Raw genomic sequence first — 19,435 nt, 5'->3', positions numbered from 1 at the left:
TAAATATACATATATATGTATATATACAAATATATGTTTGTATACATACATGCACATTTAAAACATGCAGTTAATATGTTGATGTTTTTTCTATCTTTATAAATTTTGTATTTATTTGAACTTCTGCAATATATTTATATTTGCTAACTATGTATTCACTACACACACACACACACACACACACACACACAGTGTCTGAGTTAACTGTGATTTTATAACAGGAAATGGCTGAAGAAACCTTTTTTGGAGGCTTACAATGGATACCTAGTCGGTATTTTTATTGGAAAGTTCATTTTAATGCCCAGCAATAAGTTAAAGAGTTCATTTTACACTGTGAAGAATTTACAGAACAGCTTCATTTGTTTTGAGTGATGCTGGCTGACTGTGGCAAATGGATTGAAAGTAAAGATTGATACTTGCTCTAAACGATGGAAGATTTCATACCAGATATAAATTTTCTTTTCTTTTCCAGAGACAGCAATTTCACCTAGAGACATAGAATATGTAACTTTAGGTTCTCATAAAGTTATACCACACAGAAGTGTGAGATTTAACTAAATTTTGAGATGTCTGTTACAGAGCAGCAGTTTGAGCTACCTTCTAAAGGAAACATCTAACAATATAAACATTTTGAATGATATGATCATTATCCAAGTTTCTAAAATAAAGGATGATAAATAATTTAACACATATATATTTTGTTTACTTAAAATATACATATGTATAATCTAATCATACCTCCCTAAAGTTATGTCTTATATAGATACTATAATTTATTTGTATTTACTATTTTAAAATGTACACAATTTTAATTAAAACATTGAAATCCAATTTATGCATACTAAAGCATCTTGAGTGCTAGTCACAATGTAGGCATTAAAAATGCAAATGATATGAACATTACCAGTGAGTGTGAATTAGAGAAAGAAATAAGAGGACTACCATAAAGAGCATGATTGTGAAAAATAAGCATGAGAGCGCAGACAGGTGTCTGATTGCAATTTCTGAGTGAAAAGTTTACATACAGCTGAGTCCTATTCTCTACAGGCTGACATGAGTTTTTATAGCGCATTGGACAATGGGTAATGAATCAATGGCAATGATAGAAGCAACATTTTCAGTCTAGTAAATACACCATTAGTACATGTGCTCTGAGGCCAGAATGGAAGGGAGGAGAGTTGAAAATGATTGGTTATTCTGAAAAACACCTTCAGAAGCAATGAGGGTTATGGGAAGAACTCTCCTTAGTCTAAAAGATAAAAAGCTCTTAGGTGTAATATTGAAGGTACTTCTGAATATTTCTCAAGAGTTTGATAATTTAGGGGTTTTTAAATAGTAGCTAGTATAATTACCACAGTGTTCTCTAAACCAGTAAAATATAACTCTTAATATTATTTAATTATCATAATAAAATATAGAGATACCAATCCAAATAAATTTGTAACAGTTTTAAAATAACAGAATCGGCACCAATATTTGCCTTATGTTAATATGGTAGTTAAAATGTAGTATTTGGTTAGTCAAATTTGCTGAAGACTTATTTACCCAAAGTTGTGTAATCTGAGGGGGCTCTCAAGCATGATCAACATGCAACAGTCTCTGATATGATAGTTTATGACCTGCCATGTTTTCATTCAATAATGTATATTATATATGAAAATACATAAGTATATTTAAATTTTATACAATTTAAATATGGTTTGAAAATAATTGTTCTCATCTTCTTTCTAGCATTTAGCAATATGCCTTAGTCTTGATATCTTACCTATGCTAAAACAATATACGAGTGACTCTATTATTTACAACATATAACTGTACACACACACCCCTGCAGCACCACACACATACACACACACACACACACACACACACACACGATCTCCCATGGGCTTCCTCTAATTTAGTGGAGTGTTCAGAGCAGAAAATGACACATTATATCTTCAATAAAAATAGAAATGAAATGAGTGGCTTGGAAAAAGGACTCTTATTAACCACATTCAATTTATTTTGCACAATGACCACATATTGCAACCTGGAACAATGTCCTTTTATTCCACGTTTGAGAATTATAAACAGGAAATATAAGTATACATATACTTACATTTATATCTGCAATTCATCAAGTTATAGATTATGAATATATAAAAATCTATATCCACAGTAAAGGTAATTGAACTATCCTTCTTGTCCTCCATTTTGTCATAATGAGGAAGGTTAAGATATACTTCCCTAGCGTATTTCAGTTAATACTAATCACATATGTCATCCTTAACATAGCTCTTAATAGTGTTCATTTACGACACTATGGACTCTCTAATTAATATCTACATTTCTTTCACTCTCAGTCACTATTCAACACTTGGCTTCTCTGATGTTAACTATTTTAAATTCCATGTATAGGTGAAATTATGAGGATCTTATCTCTCTGTGCTTGTCTTTTATGGCTTAATACAATGAGTTTCATGTCTATCCACAATGTTAAAAAAAATAGAAAATCTCTCTTAATCTTAACTAGTACTTCATGGTGTATATATACCACATAGTCTTTCGCCACTTCCCCATCACTGGATGGTTATACCATTAACATGCCTGGTGTATTATGAAGAATGCTTCCATACACACAAATTACAAACAACTCAAAGTTAAAGTCACTTTCTTTCCTGTGGAGAGGTGTATATTCTGAGAATTATAGGCAAAGTTTGTAGATGATCCCCTCCATCCTTCATTAAGTGAGCAGCCTTCACTTTCTATCTCAAGATCTTCCATTCACTATAGTTATAGAGTCTTTGAAAAAGACAGCTAAATCGTATGGGTTTCCTCTTAGTTATTTGTGTGAAAACCCTGTGGAAAATGCTGAGTAGTCTGTTCTCAATTCTCAATAAATAGAAATATCAATCAATGTTGTAGAAACTCTCAGAGGTTAGGGGTAGATACCAAAGTCCTTCTTCCCGTCTCTTTTCAGTGAGGAAGTGCACTGAGTTTCTAAGATAATATACCTTAAATATCTTCTTCTCCATCATCACTTTTCCTTTCTCTTCTCTTCTCTTCTCTTCTCTTCTCTTCTCTTCTCTTCTCTTCTCTTCTCTTCTCTTCTCTCTCTCTCTCTCTCTCTCTCTCTCTCTCTCTCTCTCTTTCTCTCTCTCTCTCAGAAGAGACAATAATATGCCTGTGGTAAATGTAATTTTTATTTCCTCTGAAGAAATGACCAGATGAGAGCCATCCCAATTTGTTTAGATACAGGGCTTGGGCTGATCCCAGAGCATTCCTACCTTTGCCCTAACCTACCTAGACTTAAGCCTAGAATCTTCTAACCTCTGTACAATCTAATCTAGGCCTAGAATGTTTCAGCCTCTGAGACATACTGCTGAAAAAGCTCACCTTTTCAAGTTTTGTTTTTTCTGATCTCTGGCTGGCTGGTACAACTCAGCTGTTCTGCCTCAAACTCCTCTCCAAACTGATGATTCAATCTGGCTTCTCTCAACTTCTCACTGAATTACTGTTCTTGGACTCAAAATAACTCTGAAATGTGTTCTAATCTTCTGCTTCCCCTGTATTCTCTGGTTTCAACTCCCTCTGCTGACCTGCACTGAACTGAACAAACTCAACTGACTGAACTGATCAGAACTAAACTGAACTACCCTGAATTGCCTGAACTTCACCTAAATTTTACCCCTGAAATGCCTCTTAAATAGCTTCACTTTCCTGTGCTGTTCTCATGAGGGAAAGCATATACTGTCTCTGACTCATTCCATCAAACATTGCTCTGACTCATCACTTAATTTGTCCTCAAACATGGCTGCTTTCTTCTATAAAATACCCTCACTGAAATTTTTAGCACTAAGGCAGCATGTAGTGTCTTTGTTCTAGCCAGATTGCTGAAGTCTAGATCTTCAGGTGATCAGAATAGCCATCTTTGTGGATTAAAATTCCTCTATATATCAGGATCATATGAGATGAGGTCTGAATAGCCAGGTTTCCTAAATTCTAAAACTTTTCTTCAGGTGTGCCAAAATTTATTGATTACTGCCATGTTCCATCACAATACTGAACAGTAATACAAGTCTTCTTGCTTTATATAATTAGAATTCCTGTCCTTTTCCCCCCTACGATCCCCAAGTTTTCTCAGCATCTAATAACCATTTTTCTACATCCAGGTTGCTTTATTTATACTTTTACTCACTGCAGATTATTGCAGATTCTGTTGGAGGAATGAATGTTTGAGTCAGGACTAGACTAAAGTACCAAGAAGTACTGAGTACAACTACAATGACTAGTAAAGTGACAAAGAAGTAAATATAAGAACACAACCCTTTGGTACTCATTATTTGCTTGAGAGTTCACAGAGGAGTAAGATAAACTTACTGTTGTGTTTGGGGCAAACCAAAATGAATTTGTGTCTATAAAAATTAATACTTTTTCATGTTTCTGCGTGTTTATGTGTATTATATAATAGGTATACACACATATACATACATAAATACATACAAACATATATATGTACATACATAGTATACACATACTTGTATGTATATATATACATATACATATACAGATTATTCTTCTATTAAAGCATCCAGGAAAAATTGACAACAAATCAATGAGGCCATTTCTAGTGAGTTCTTTAAATTTTGGACATGAATTTTGTATGGCTAATAAAACATTTTTATTATTCCTTTTAATAAATCATTCCATTTGTTTACATCTCAAATGATATTCCACTTTCCAATTACCTCTCCACAAGCCCCCCTTCCTAAAACCTCTCTCTCTTCCCTCCCCTTTGCCTCTATGAGGATGCTCCCCCACCCACCCACCCTCTCCCACCATACCCCTCCAGCATCCCCCTAATCTGAGTTATCAAATCTCCACAGGACCAAGGGTCTCCCCTCCTTGATGTCAGCCAAGGCCATTCTCTGCTACCTATGTATCTGGAGCCTTGATACCTTCCTGTACACTCCTTGGTTGGTAGTCTAGTCCATGGCAGCACTGGGTTGTCCAGTTGATGACAAAGGACATTTATACTAGGTTCCTATCTTCAAGTAGAGGAGAATACCATAAATAGCATAAGGGGTAGGTTCTCTCTCATGGCCTGAGTCTAATTTTCAGCCAATCATTTGTTGGTCATTCCCTAAATTTCTGGTTTATCTTTATCCCAGCACATCTTGGAGGCAGGGCAAATTATGAGTCAAAGGTTTTATGGGTGGATTGGTGACACCATCTCTACATTGGAAGTCTTGCCTGGTTACAGGAGGTGGCCATTTCAGGTTTACTATCACCTATTACTAGGAGTCTTAGTTAAATTCATTATCATAGGTTTTGAGAAGTTTCCCTTGTCCTAGGATTCTAATAAATTCCAGCAACATACCCCACACAAATCCTTCCCTATATTCCTCTCTTCCTCTATCTTCCTGTCACTTAATTCTTCCTTTTCCTCTTTCAGCTCCCTCTTCTACCCTGCTATCACTCTTCATTTTCCCCTGATGTCTATTCTATTTCCCCTTCTCAAACATCATATCTTATAACCTCCTTGTTATTTAGCTTCTTTGGGTCAGTAGATCATACTATGATCATCCTGGACTTATTGGCTAGCATCCATTTATACGTGAGACCATACCAAATGCATCTTTCTGTGTCTGAGTTACTTCACTCAGGATGACATATTCTAGTTCTACTCACTTTCATCCAAATTTCACAATGTCATTGTTTTTAATAGCTAATATTACATTGCGTAAATGTACAACATTTCTTAATCTGTTCTTTTGTTGAGGCATATCTAGGTTGTTTCGGTTTCTCTCTTTTATAAATAAAGCTGCTATGAACAAAGTTGAGTAAGTGTCCTTGTGGTATGTTAGAGCATCATTGGTTTACATGCCCATTTGGGATATGTTGTAGCTAGATCTTGAGGTAGAACTATTCCCAATTTTCTGAGAAACTTCCAAATTTATTTCCAGGAAGGTTTTACAAGTATTCATACACATCAGTAATGGAAGAGCACTCCCTCACTATACATCCTAGCCAGCATGAGCTGTCAATTGAGTTTTTAATCTTAGCCATTCTGATTTGCATCTGATTGATGACTAAGATGTTGGACATTTCTTTAAGTACTTTCACCAGACAGAGATTCTTCTGCTGAGACTCTCTGTATATATCTGAATATCTTTTTAAAATTGGGTTATTTTGTTGTTGCTGTCTAGTTTCTTGAGTTTTTATATATTTTGTAAATCAGCCCTCTATTGGATGCAGTTATGGTGAAGGTGTTTTTATATTCTGTAGCCTGCTTTTTTCTATTCATGACTTTTTTCAGTTTTCTGACGTCTGATTCATTAATTCTTGATCTTAGTGCCCGAGCACTTGTTTTTTTTTCTTCAAGAAGATGTATCCTGTGACTATCTATTCTACCTGTTTTCCATTGTGTCATATTTAGTGTATCCAGTTTTTTTTCAATTTTTTTTATTTTATGCATATATATGAGTACACTGTAGCTGTCCTCAGACATACCAGAAGAGGGCATCAGATCCCATTATAGATGGTTGTGAGACACCATGTGGTGGCTGGGAATTGAACTCAAGACCTCTAGAAGAACAGACAGTTCTCCTAACCACTGAGCCATCTCTCCAGTCCCAGTGTATCCAGTTTTATGTTGGGGTTTTATCCACTTGGACTTGGGTTTTGTGCAGGGTTATAAATATTAATCTATTTGCATTTTTCCATGCAGATTCAGTTAGACTAGCATAATTTGTTGAAGATGCTTTATTTTTTCTATTGTATAGTGTTGGCTCTTTGTCAAAAAGTAATTGTCAGTGTGTGGGTTTATTCCTGGATCTTTAATTTAACTCCATTTATCAATCTGTGCATTTTTATACTAATACCATGAGGTTTTAGTGATCTGTAGTACATTTTGACAGCAGGAATTATGATAGCTCTAGGAATTTCTTTTATTGTAAATGATTGATTAAGCTATCCAATTGTTTTCCATATGGAGTTGAGTATTATTCATTCAAGTATACATAAATGTGTTGGGATTTTTGTTGGGAACTGCATTGAATTTATAGATTGCTTATGGTAAGAGGACCATTTTTTCTACGTTTTTCCTATGTATCCATAAGCGTGAGAGATATGTCCATCTTCTGATATCTACTTCAGTTTCTTTTTTCAAAGATTTGAGGTTCTTGTTGTACAGGTCTTTCACTTGCTTGGTTAGAGCTAAATCAAGATACTTTATATTATTTGTTGCTATTATAAAGGCTGCTGGTAACCTAATTTCTTTCAAAGAAGAACAGAAAGAATACTGCCAAACTCAACCTATGAGAGCATAGTCACCCTGATGCCTAAACCATGCAAAAGACCAACAAAGAAAAAAAAATTCATAATAATTTCCCCAGTGAAAATTTATGCAGTAATATCCAATGAATACTCTTAAATTGAATCCAAGAATACATCAAAAACTTCATTCACCATAATCAACTAGGCTTCATCCCAGGGATGCAAGGTTTGCTCAATATATGAAAATCAATCAATGTCATCCAATATAAAGAAACTGAAAGAGAAAAAAAGCACATAATCATCTCTTTAGATGCTGAAATGTCCTTTGACAAAATACAAACCTCAAGTCTTAGAGAGATCAAGGATAATAGTCTCATAACTAAACACAATAAAGGTAATATATAACAAGGCTGTCCACTTTTAACATAATCTTTCAAATTTTAGCTAGAGTGATAAGAAAACTCATGGGATCAAGGGGATAAAAATTGAAAAGTGAGAAGTCCAATAATTTCTATTTGCATATGATATAAAAATATAGACAGGTGATGCCTAAATTTTTTTATCACAGAGCTCATATAGCTGATAAATACCTTAAGCAAAAGTATTTTGAATTAATATTTTATTAATTAAATATTGATCCAAAAATCTGTTACCAGCTCTATATAAGTGATAAACAGGCTAAAACTGTAATTTTTAAAGGAACACTAATTACTTTCAACTGAGCACGTATTGAAATAAAGCACTGACTGGCAGTAGGTTAGCAGATTTATGGCATAATAATATTTTTTATTTGACCATCATAGGCTATCATTAGGTTCTGGGAACAAATGAAAAAGTTCTGCATTTCAAAAATAAGGCTTTTATACAAAAAGCCCAACATGTAACTTCCACGGTGGAGGTGGGTCCTTATTCTTTATTAGAAATGCCTAAAATTGTTTTGTGCTTTTATTGCTCTTGCCTTTGAGTTTTTCAGGTAATCCTTCTTGTATGCATCACCACACTTCATCTTCCATGAGCCTTCATAGGTCAGTATTGGTGCTTCTATGTCATTTAGAAGCTATATCTGAGCATGCCATTGTAACTACAAATATACACCCCATCAACACCACCAACAACAATAATATTTATCTCATTTTAAAAAAGGTTTCTCTACAATAGACTGACATCATGTTTCTCATTCTTTCTTTTTCTCCTTTAGAAGAAAAATCAATATATATTATATTATACATTATTATTAAATATGTCATATCACTATTTATATATTAATATATTATATACATATCTACATACTATAAAGTTCATGAAAAAATTAGTTCATTAGGTACAGTGTTTCCAGGAAGCTATTTCATGTTGTATGTCTTAGGCAACCAACTTTTAAAGTTGAAAATTTGTCTTTAACCATTTGGAAACCCAACTCTTTCTTCTAATTCACCCTCTACAATGTTATTGGCATACACATGGATATAAAAGTGGAAAATTAGCATTTTAAGTATTTTCTCATAATTTTGAGTAAATTTTATAGAAATTATTTTGTTCTTGCATCTTGCTCTTACAGATAAAGGCCTTGTGGAGAGTAAGGCACGGTTGATAGATGGAGAGTTAGTGTTTCCTACTGTGGGAAAATTATGTATGATTTTCAAAAGCATTAACCAAGAAACACGGGTATGAAAAGTGATTCTATAATATATGTGTTTAATACATATTCAGATATATGAGCTTAATAAAATTATAAATGAAATGTGCATACAGATACTTACAGAGTGTATAATAAATAAACACAAATCAAATGGAATCCTGTGGAATTAATAATAACATGCTTTTACATCTAAATGCTCTCACTGAAGTTCCCCTGTAAGCACTTGGATGTGGAAGCAGAACAACGATGCTGTTCTAGCTTTTGTTATTTCTGTGAGTGATTAATAGCCTGAATTGTGAACTTGGGCTACAGTGCCATCTGTCATTTTATGATCATAACAGTGTCATGCTAACTCATTCGTTTACAAGGAGGAAAAATGTAATTGCTTAAATTGTTTGAGCTAAACATTGGACATTTAAGTTCAGTGTTATTTTGAAATTGTGTCCATATCTCATCTTGTTATACTGATTATAGAAAGTTATGTTGAAGAAAAACTGCACAGAGCTAAAGTGAACATATAAATAGAAATTAAACATGGAGGGTTATTTTATTCTTCTTTTGTGTTCTCTGAAAATTAGATATATCTATATAAGATGTTTTAATAAAAGCATGTGAATTTTTAATGTTTTTAAGTTTACTAGAAAAATCAAATGCAAGGATGCAATAAACTAATATAGACAAAATAATTTCAGAAGTCATTGAGTCATATGTCATTGAGTCATATGAATAAAAAAATCATTATTAAAAGGTTGAAATCAGTGTGAAATACTTAAAAAATACTGGCCAGAGAGGAAAAATGTAAAGTAGTTACTGATATTTTAAAGTAACTATGTTACATTGTTTTATATATTGATAAGTTGGGTAACTATATATATGATCTGCAAAGGCATATAATTTTGGTGAGTATTGAAGTTGACTTTTAAATTATAGCAATAAACTCTGAGTAAAGTTGATACAAAGGCGCTAGAGAGTTGGAAACTACAGATGACTATGACAGTTTAGACTTACTGAGTTATGTTTGGAAGCAGATATATGATGCTGGAGGTCAAAGGTTTATTACTTAAATGGGGAATTCTACATGAGAAGTCATAGTTAAAAGCAGAAATTTGTAATAAAGACAATGATAGAATAATGCAAGAATGAAATTTTACATAATGTGTGTATGTTATGAATTACATAGTCCTTGCTACCAAGGTCAAGATCCATGTGAAGGCTTAAGAGAAGACAATTAAATTTAAAGTACTTTAAAATTAACATTCAATATAATAGTGGAATAGTAATAATAAGGGTGATCTAAAGATCTTACAAAACTCAAAGTGAATAGTTTCTTAGCCTGTATTCTATAAATGTTCTTTATTCAAACATAAAAATAGAAATGCAATATGATTGTGTGTCTATGAAATCTACTATCTGACAGAAAAGACTTCTGTTCCACAGCATGCTATTGATATGACAAATATTGATTTAAGAGATAACTGGTTCTGTATTCATGAACAGTAACTACTTTGGTGTACTAAAAAATCCACATCTCTCTCAGTCAATGTCAGAGAAGCTTACTCCAAATGGTGATAGAGACAAAATAGAGGCCCACAATCAGATAATATGCACAGAGTTAGAGTTGGAACACTTAGCCCTAGAAAGATGTCTCCATTAAAACTCTCCTCTCAGGGTTCTTGGAACTATGTTGCAGAGGAGGAAGAAAATGTCTAAGATCAGGAGAAAATGAAGGACATAAGGAATCAATGTTTTCTACAGACAACCAGTTGGTACACATATAAACTCAGAGTCTGAGGCAGCATTCACAGGGTCTACATGGGTCTTAAACTGATAGTGTCCTAGAACTAAAAGAAGTAGATGTATGTGAAAATCCCAAACTCATAAATTATCACCAATTGATATTCACTTGCAAATGAAAAATTAGAATTCTTAGCAAGAGTATTACTGAGGAAACAAACTACTCTTAGGGGTAGACCCCCATGCCTAGCAATAGACAGCCGGATGGCCAATGCAAAACAAACTCAGGGATAACATAGAAAATTACTTGTCTCATAATGCCAAGTCAGAATGTTTTTGTTTATTTTTGTTGCTGTTGCATATATTATGTATATATTGTACGAGATATATTTGCATATATATTTTGGATTCCTCTATTGGGTTGTAAGGGATATATGAATTCTTCTATTGACTTCTTGTGCTTTTTATTTGGCTCTTTTCTTGTTTGGCTATTTTTTGTGATTTTCTAATATGTTTGTTTAGACTTATTATTTTTTTATTATTATTATTATTATTATTTTATTTTATTATTTTATTTTATTATTATTTACATTAGAAAACTGTTTATTTTTCAATGAGAGACAAAGGGAAGTTGCACCCAGATGAGAGAGGTAACGAAGAGGAACTAGAAAGAGTAAAGAGAGGAAGAAAGCAAAATATAAAAAGAGAAAGGAATGCAAATTAATTTCTTGTGGTAATGGTAATTGATGCAGTTTCTTTGAAAAATAATTTAGATGGTTCAAGTTGAGAGCTGAGATTGGAGGAACCATATCATATGTTATATATTTCTTCTATCATCTATCTGTCTGTCTGTCTATCTACCTATCTATCTATCAATTTATCTATCTATACACACACACACACACACACACACACACACACACACACACACATACACACACACACAGAGCCACACAAGGATAAAAACCTAAATACTTGTAGAATGCATTTACACTAGTTGAAATCTGAACATAAGGCCTCAAGAGTCTAATATTTCCACGTTTGATACATTGGTAGGTAAAATGTGTAACTTTTGCTTAGTGGCCAATAAAATTGGAATAAACTTGATTTATGTTGTAATATTGAAGTACAAATAAACATTTGAAAAGGGAAGAAGCTGGATACAAAGGCATCTACTGAATATTTATATATGTCGGCAAGAATAGGCAAATCCATGGAGAAAGAAATTACTCGTCGTGAGATTAAATTTCACATTTGGTTATGTAATTTCTCTGAAAATAATGCTGTAGATAAAAATATGGTATTTATACTAAAATACTCAGCAGTAAAATGATCAGAGTGTCAAATTTGATTTTACTGGATCTCAATAATGTTCTAAAAAGATTTAGAAAAACAAAGATCACGACAGCCACCCATACCATATAGCTCAAGAAGACTTTGAAACCCTTTGCAGCACCAAATTTTTGACACTGTGGTGGAATAGGATTATGGAGAGCCACAATAACTCTGAAACAACTAAGAAGTAAAGGCAAGTCTTATAGAAAGATGCTTTCAAAAAGTGGACTCATGAAATTAGAAGGAAAGATAGCTAAAGGGAGCTGTGCCTGATAAAGAATCACAAGTCTATACCTTTTACAGCTCTGTCTCAGCCAACCAGGTACAAGCACAAAGGTAGTGCCCCATGAGTTTTGGGGCTGCCTGCAATGAAAACTGGAAGATGTGCACTGGCCTGGTGCTCCTATAGAAACAAATCATTACTGACTAGGGTCAGATCTAGGTCCCCTGACCAGCCTCCAACATGGAGCCACCCTTTGTCTGCACTTTGCTGCTTGCCCTGTGGAGACATGGAAGTGTTGGGTAGCCTTGCTATCTGCAGTGTACAATCACAACAATCATTCTGGGCAGTCACCATGGAGGTGACAACAGGGTGTACAGAGGACCTGGAACTCTGGCAGAAACTTGTCATTATTGAATAGGACTGGTTTAGGTCTGTCTGCCCACCCCCAGGATAGACCCACTTTGCTTGCAGCCTGTGTTGCTTGCCTGTCTGGGAGAGATATCAAAGTAGAAGAGCTGATCACAGCCTATAAGCACAAAGGTCTAGCCTATGGAGCCTCAAGGAGACAGATATTGAGAGAAGGGTGGTATGAGGCAGCCAGGAGCTTTTGTAAAACCTGTTACACCACCACTTAACCTCCTGCCTAACTGCAACATTGACTCAGGACAAGTCTCAACAATGATGCTGTATGTATGGTGCTTCAGACACTAGAAACTATGAGAAGACCAACAACTTGTTGCAATGAATTTATGTAAAAATATCCAGTAAGCACACCTATGGTCACTTGATTTTTGACAAAGGAGCCAAAAACATCCAAGGGAATAAAGATAGCATTTTCAGAAAATGGTGCTGGTTCAACTAGAGGTCAGCATGTAGAAGAATGCAGATCGATCCATTATTATCACCATGTACAAAGCTTAAGTCCAAGTGGATCAATGACCTCCACATCAAACCAGATACACTCAAACTAATAGAAGAAAAAGTGGGATAGAATCTTGAACACATGGGCACTGGAGAAAACTTCCTGAACAAAACGCCAATGGCTTATGATCTAAGACCAAGAATCAACAAATGGCATTTCATGAAACTGCAAAGCTTCTCTGTATGGCAAAGGACACTGTCGTTAGGACAAAATGGCAACTAACAGATTGGGAAAAGATCTTTACCAATCCTACAACTGATAGAGGGCTCATATCCAAAATATACAAAGAACTCACGTAGTTAGACGGCAGGGAGACAAATAACCCTATTAAAAATGGGGTTCACTGAACTGAGAATAGGACCCCCGTTGAAGGAATCAGAGAAAGAGCTTGAAAGGAAGAACTTGAAGGGGCTCGAGACCCCATATGTACAACAATGTCAAGCAACCAGAGCTTCCAGGGACTAAGCCACTACCTAAAGACTATACATGGACTGACCGTGGACTCTGACCTCATAGGTAGCAATGAATATCCTAGTAAGATCACCAGTGGAAGGGGAAGCCCTGGGTTCTGCTAAGACTGAACCCCCAGTGAACTAGATTGTTGGGGGGAGGGCGGCAATAGGGGGAGGATGGGGAGGGGAACACCCGTAAGGAAGGGGAAGGGGAGGGAGGAGGGGATGTTTGCCCGGAAACCGGGAAAGGGAATAAAACTCGAAATGTATATAAGAAATACTCAAGTTAATAATAAAAAAAATTGGGGTTCGGAGCTAAACAAAGAATTCACAGCTGAGGAATGCCATATGGCTAAGAAGCACCTAAAGAAATGTTCAACATCCTTAGTCATAACAGAAATGCAAATCAAAACAACCCTGATATTCCACCTCATACCTATTAGAATGGCTAAAATCAAAAACTCTGGCGACAGTCCTCCATTGTTGGTGAGATTGCAGACTGGTACAACCACTCTGGAAATCAGTCTGGAGAATCCTCAGAAAATTGGACATTGCACTACCTGAGGACCCAGCTATACCTCTCTGGGGCATATACCCAAAAGATGCCCCAACATATAAAAAAGACACGTGCTCCACTATGTTCATCGCAGCCTTATTTATAATAGCCAGAAGCTGGAAAGAACCCAGATGCCCTTCAACAGAGGAATGGATACAGAAAATGTGGTACATCTACACAATGGAATACTACTCCACCATCAAAAACAATGACTTAATAAAATTCCTAGGCAAATGGATGGAACTGGAAAATATCATCCTGTGTGAGGTAACCCAATCACAGAAAAACACACATGGTATGTACTCATTGATATGTGGCTATTAGCCCAAATGCTTGAATTACCCTAGATGCATAGAACATGTGAAACTCAAGAAAGATGACCAAAATGCAAAAGCTTCAGTTTTTAAAAGGGGAACAAGAATACCCTTGGGTGGGAATAGGGAGGCAAAGTTTAGAACAGAGGCTGAAGGAAAGCCCATTCAGAGCCTGCCCCCAAATGTGGCCAATATATGTATATGTAGCGACCGACAAGGTACTGCGAATCGGGCGAAAGCCTGCGGGATGAAAGAAGCACACACACACAGGTTATTCGTGTCAAGCCAGAAGAGGAAGAGAGCTTCTGGTTTCTTTATTGACCAAACTATATATCCAAAGAACACCACTTAGCAGGTATCCGCCAAGCACAGTGGGGAATCCTGGCTGAGACTTCAGTAACAAAGGACCGACTATGTGACCTGAATAAATTAGGAAAATAGCCAGGAAGGCCAACCTAATTCTTCAACTCAGGTGAGAAGTACCTGCCCAGACTGCTCCCAGTTGGGGACAAAACGCTTCCACATGCAAAGGCAGGGCTCAGCAGGGGTCAAACCTTGCTGGAGACCCAGAAGGGTCTTGTTACTGAAAACATTCCTTGAATGCAAATTTCTTGTGCGGTAAATAACTGGGAGAGGCTTTTGATCCTACAATCTAAGACTAAGGCCAGACAGTGACAAAGCAACCAGGCCCAAATCCAATATGGCTCCCACATGTATACAGCCACCAAACTAGATAAGATGGATGAAGAGGGGAGTGCAGGCTGACAGGAACCAGATGTATATCTCTCCTGAGAGACACAGCCAGAATATGGCAACTACATAGGCGAATGCTAGCAACAAACCACTGAACTGAGAACGGGACACCCGTTGAAGGAATCAGAGAAATGACCGAAAGAGCTTGAAGGGGCTTGAGACCCCATATGAACAACAATGCCAAGCAACCAGAGCTTCCAGGGACTAAGCCACTACCCAAAGACTATACATGGACTGACCCTGGGCTCCAACCTCATAGGTAGCAATGAATAGCCTAGTAATGGCACCAGTGGAAGGGGAAGCCCTTGGTCCTGCCAAGACTGAACCCCCAGTGAACAGGATTGTTGTGGAGAGGGTGGTAAGGGGAGAAGGATGGGGAGGGGAATACCCAGATAGAAGGGGAGGGGAGGGCTTAGGGGGATGTTTACTTGGAAACGGGGAAAGGTAATAACAATTGAAATGTAAATAAGAAATAACCAATTTAATAAAGATGGAGAAAAGGAAAAAAATATATATTATATGAATTACACCGGTTTCTAATTTCATTAAGATGAATGAATAATCAATTGAGATGTGGGAAAATATAATGGAGAGTGCAGTGGAGAGATATGAAACTAGAGACAGGACTGTGGTGAGAATTGTCAGAGATGCCTGCAGTGGAATTGGGAACATGTTATTGCTGAGTAGGGTCTACAGGCTGGTGTGAAACAACCTAGGACTTTTGTGGACTCAGACTCTGAACAGAAAGCCTGGTCACTAAAATCACCCTTATTCTGTATAATGACAGCACCCCCGAGATGAAGAATTACTTATTCTCTGTGTTGGACCTTCTTCAAAGACCTCTCTGGTCCATGCTGCCCCTGGAAGCCACTTTTGTGTCCATGATCCACTATCGTGGTCTGTGTTGAAATCCAAGGTCCATGTGTATCTCTGGTGTCCTACATTAGTAGGTAGCTGTATTGAAGTCCATGGCCTGATATATTACACCAAAAGCCACGTAGATGTTTGTGGTCTGTTCTGTTACCTGAAAACAGGTTGATGTCCATGGATCTAGTTGTCATTTATGGCCAGGTCTTGGACCATGGTAATGTTGAAGCCAGGAACTATGTTGATATCTATGATCTGTGTTACCTCCAAAGTCCATGCAGATGTTCATATTCTGTGCTTCTACCCAAAGGCATGTTGATGAGGGAAGAATGTTCTGCCTCTGTGGGCCAACTGTGGTTCGGAGGTCCTATTGCGTCCAGGAATGTGATGATGCCCATTGCTAATGTTACCACCATAATGCCAAGGAGATGTCCATGGTCTGTGTCATTGCCAGAGCCCTTGTTCATGTCAGTGGTCTGTGCTATTATGGTGTCTATGACACATGCTGATAACTGAAACCATGTGAAATTCCAAGGTCTGTGCTTTCATGGACAAAGGACATGGATGCTAATTTTGCTATGGTATTAATTGATGCAGATTCACAATTTACACAGAAGGATTATGTGACAATTCTTAGCCATCACCACCATTGCCAAAAGTAAGAGCTATCCATACATGATGGATTGTAGCAAGGGTTTGGGTGGGGAAAATTCAGTTTTCTTTAATGGCTGGCTTTTGGATTTTGACCATACTTCAGTGAGTATAAGTATAACACAAATTGTATGTTTTTAGATAGGGGAAGTCACAGAAGTTGGAAAAATAGATCTTGGAGGACTGGAAAGTGGGTGCTTGGGTTTCATGATTTGAAAATAACAAACCATAAAAATATTATGAGCAATATATTGAAATATTTCACCTAATTAAATACTTTAAACCACCAAAGAAAAACCTTTATGGATAAATAGTCAATATATAGATAGCCTGAGTAATAATGGTAGATATCCATAAAGGTAAAAAAAATCCATGCAGGAACAATTCTGCCTCTAAAACCTTGTCTATCTATCCCTTGACTCGAAACTTGTTATAATATATTGAAATGTAGTTCAGTCAAATTTTATGCTATTGGTAGTGATGATGGTTTCATGGGTATGTATTTATTTGCCAAATCATCAAATAGTGTATATTAAATATACATGGTCCTTATATGTGAACTGAATAATATTAAAGGTAGTTTAAAATGAAGCAAAATATATAAGCTGGCAGGAAAAAAATCATTTATGGAAAAGAATAGCTTTATGACATATACTTTTAGGGACACATTCTTTTTAAAAGTGCAGTCTATTTCAAGATGTGGGTTTGATTCAAACCATGCTTCTTTTGCTGTTTTTTGTTGGCCTGCTAAAAGATGTTAATCTCTAAAATATGTATTAATTTATTTATCTCTTCTATGTCTATTATCCATCAATCTATTATTATCAATCTATTTATCTATCACCTGTATGTGATACATAAATATAGCATAGCTATCTATTTATCATTTATGTGTCTGTCACCTCTCTGCAATTTAGCTATTATATATTATCTGTCAACCAATATCTTTAGCTGTCTGTCTATTATCTTCCTAGGTAATTTCATGTCATTGTTTTGTAATACAACTATTTAAAAAGGAAGATAGCTATTATTGACTGAAAATTTCAAAGGTTTCAGTCTGTTTTCCCAAATATGTTCCTTCTAAGTCATGATATGACATGACATGAGACTGAAATTAGGCATGATCAGACAGTGGGGTAATGTCTTTGCGGTAAGCAGAGATACATGCAGAAACATGCACAAATACCACAAACACACACACACACACACACACACACACACACACATAAACACACACAAAACACACATGCAAATAAAAAAAGAGAAATGGAAATAGAGAGACAGTGAGATAGAAACATATGTAGGAGAGAGAAATTTGAGATGAGATGGCCTGGCATTAAAACCTCAAAGTTCACCCCTGGTGGGACACATTAGCCACCTTTTCTCTTAATTATTCTAATCTTTTCAAAGTGTTCCACTGATAGGTACCTGTGCACTCAAATATATGAGCCTATGTGGTTGGAATATTATACAAACCACTAAACGTGCCATTGCATCTTTTGTAACACTTTCTTATAAAAATCACAGGCATCAAGGCATATGTAGGGAGAAAACCATTGTTCTTTTCCAGCCCTATTCCTTTCCATTCCATTTTATCCTTTTATAGGTTGTGAAATTGCTACCTTAATCTCTTAAATCCCCTTTCATTTATGATTTTTTAATTTTACTTCTTATTTCCTCAAAATAGCACATTATAAATGCACTTAGATTGTATATTTTATGTAATGTGCTTTCCTAGTTTAAGTTGAGAGATCTCTATGATAGATAGATATGCTCATAAAGATGAGGTTCAAGTGATCATTTACACTGTACTATAACTGAATAATAGTTCACGACACTGTAATTTGTCTGATTAGAAAATATGATAAGAATGATTTGGCTCGTGATGGCTAGCAATAAAGTCTACCCATTTGTCATATAATAACATAGTCAAAATATTATTAGCTCTATCAATGCGAAAATAGTATTTATTGAATTATATATTATTTTACTAGAAAAATGATACTATCATGAAGAACTATATATCAGAATTTCCCTTAAAGAAGATGTTTGTGTCAGTTTATAAAATATAATGGATACATCCATCTTCCACATAGTAGAGGGAAGCTTCTGAATACAAAGTATGATTTTCATTACTCATGCCTTTTAGCCTAGCAGAAGCAGATTCTCTGATTTTCCAGCTGACTCTCCACATTTCCCATGGAAAGCATAGCGAATGCAGAGATTGAACCACTTGCAGACATCTTAGGTGTGGAGTCCTGAGATTATGTTTCAGCATCCCATGTGAGCAAGCAAACCAGCACTGTTTTAATGACCCTGCTAGAATTTACATGTTTGCTTCACCCCTGATGTGACTTATTGCACATTTTATGCTAGAGAAGATTTTCTTCCCAGACTAAATGTCAACTTTTTGTAAGAAAATGATATGGAAAGGGAAAACACACATTCTCTTATATTGTAAGATTCCTCTATAGAAAATTATGTGTTACAAGATGAATAGATGTTGCCACTCATTGGATTTTTTTCTACTTGTTATTCTACAAGAACAAGCTTTATACTCTTAATGAGTCTGCTTATCAAAATATTAATTAGCATAATCATTCTCAGTTCTTAATATAAATTTTATGCTGGCTATATGAAGTCATAATCTACTATCTTAGAAATATGTAATCCACAAAGATTTTCATGTACTTAATGAAATGAGCACTGTTTTGTTTTAAGCACATGAACTT

At 35.7% G+C, this 19,435-nt stretch overlaps 1 long non-coding RNA gene across 2 annotated transcripts in view; it reads right to left on the bottom strand.

Annotated features, from left to right (window-relative positions):
• Positions 1 to 239: 239 nt before the first annotated feature.
• The window catches only part of LOC108350673 (uncharacterized), an 86,339-nt gene continuing 67,143 nt past the window's right edge, over positions 240 to 19,435 (bottom strand). Inside the window, exons 3-4 of one of the 2 annotated variants that reach the window (XR_015687213.1) lie at positions 7,453 to 7,534; positions 240 to 487 (exon numbers count right to left, since the gene is read on the bottom strand). This is a non-coding gene — a long non-coding RNA (uncharacterized LOC108350673). The remainder of the gene's footprint in view (positions 488 to 7,452; positions 7,535 to 19,435) is intronic. The other variant, XR_015687214.1, reaches the window with a different exon arrangement.

The sequence above is a fragment of the Rattus norvegicus genome, chromosome 4 (assembly GCF_021556685.1).
Source record: "Rattus norvegicus strain SHRSP/BbbUtx chromosome 4, alternate assembly SHRSP_T2T, whole genome shotgun sequence".
Lineage (NCBI taxonomy): Eukaryota > Metazoa > Chordata > Mammalia > Rodentia > Muridae > Rattus > Rattus norvegicus.
The sequence above is the reverse complement of the archived record's forward strand: the minus strand, read 5'-3'. Positions and strand labels throughout refer to the sequence as shown.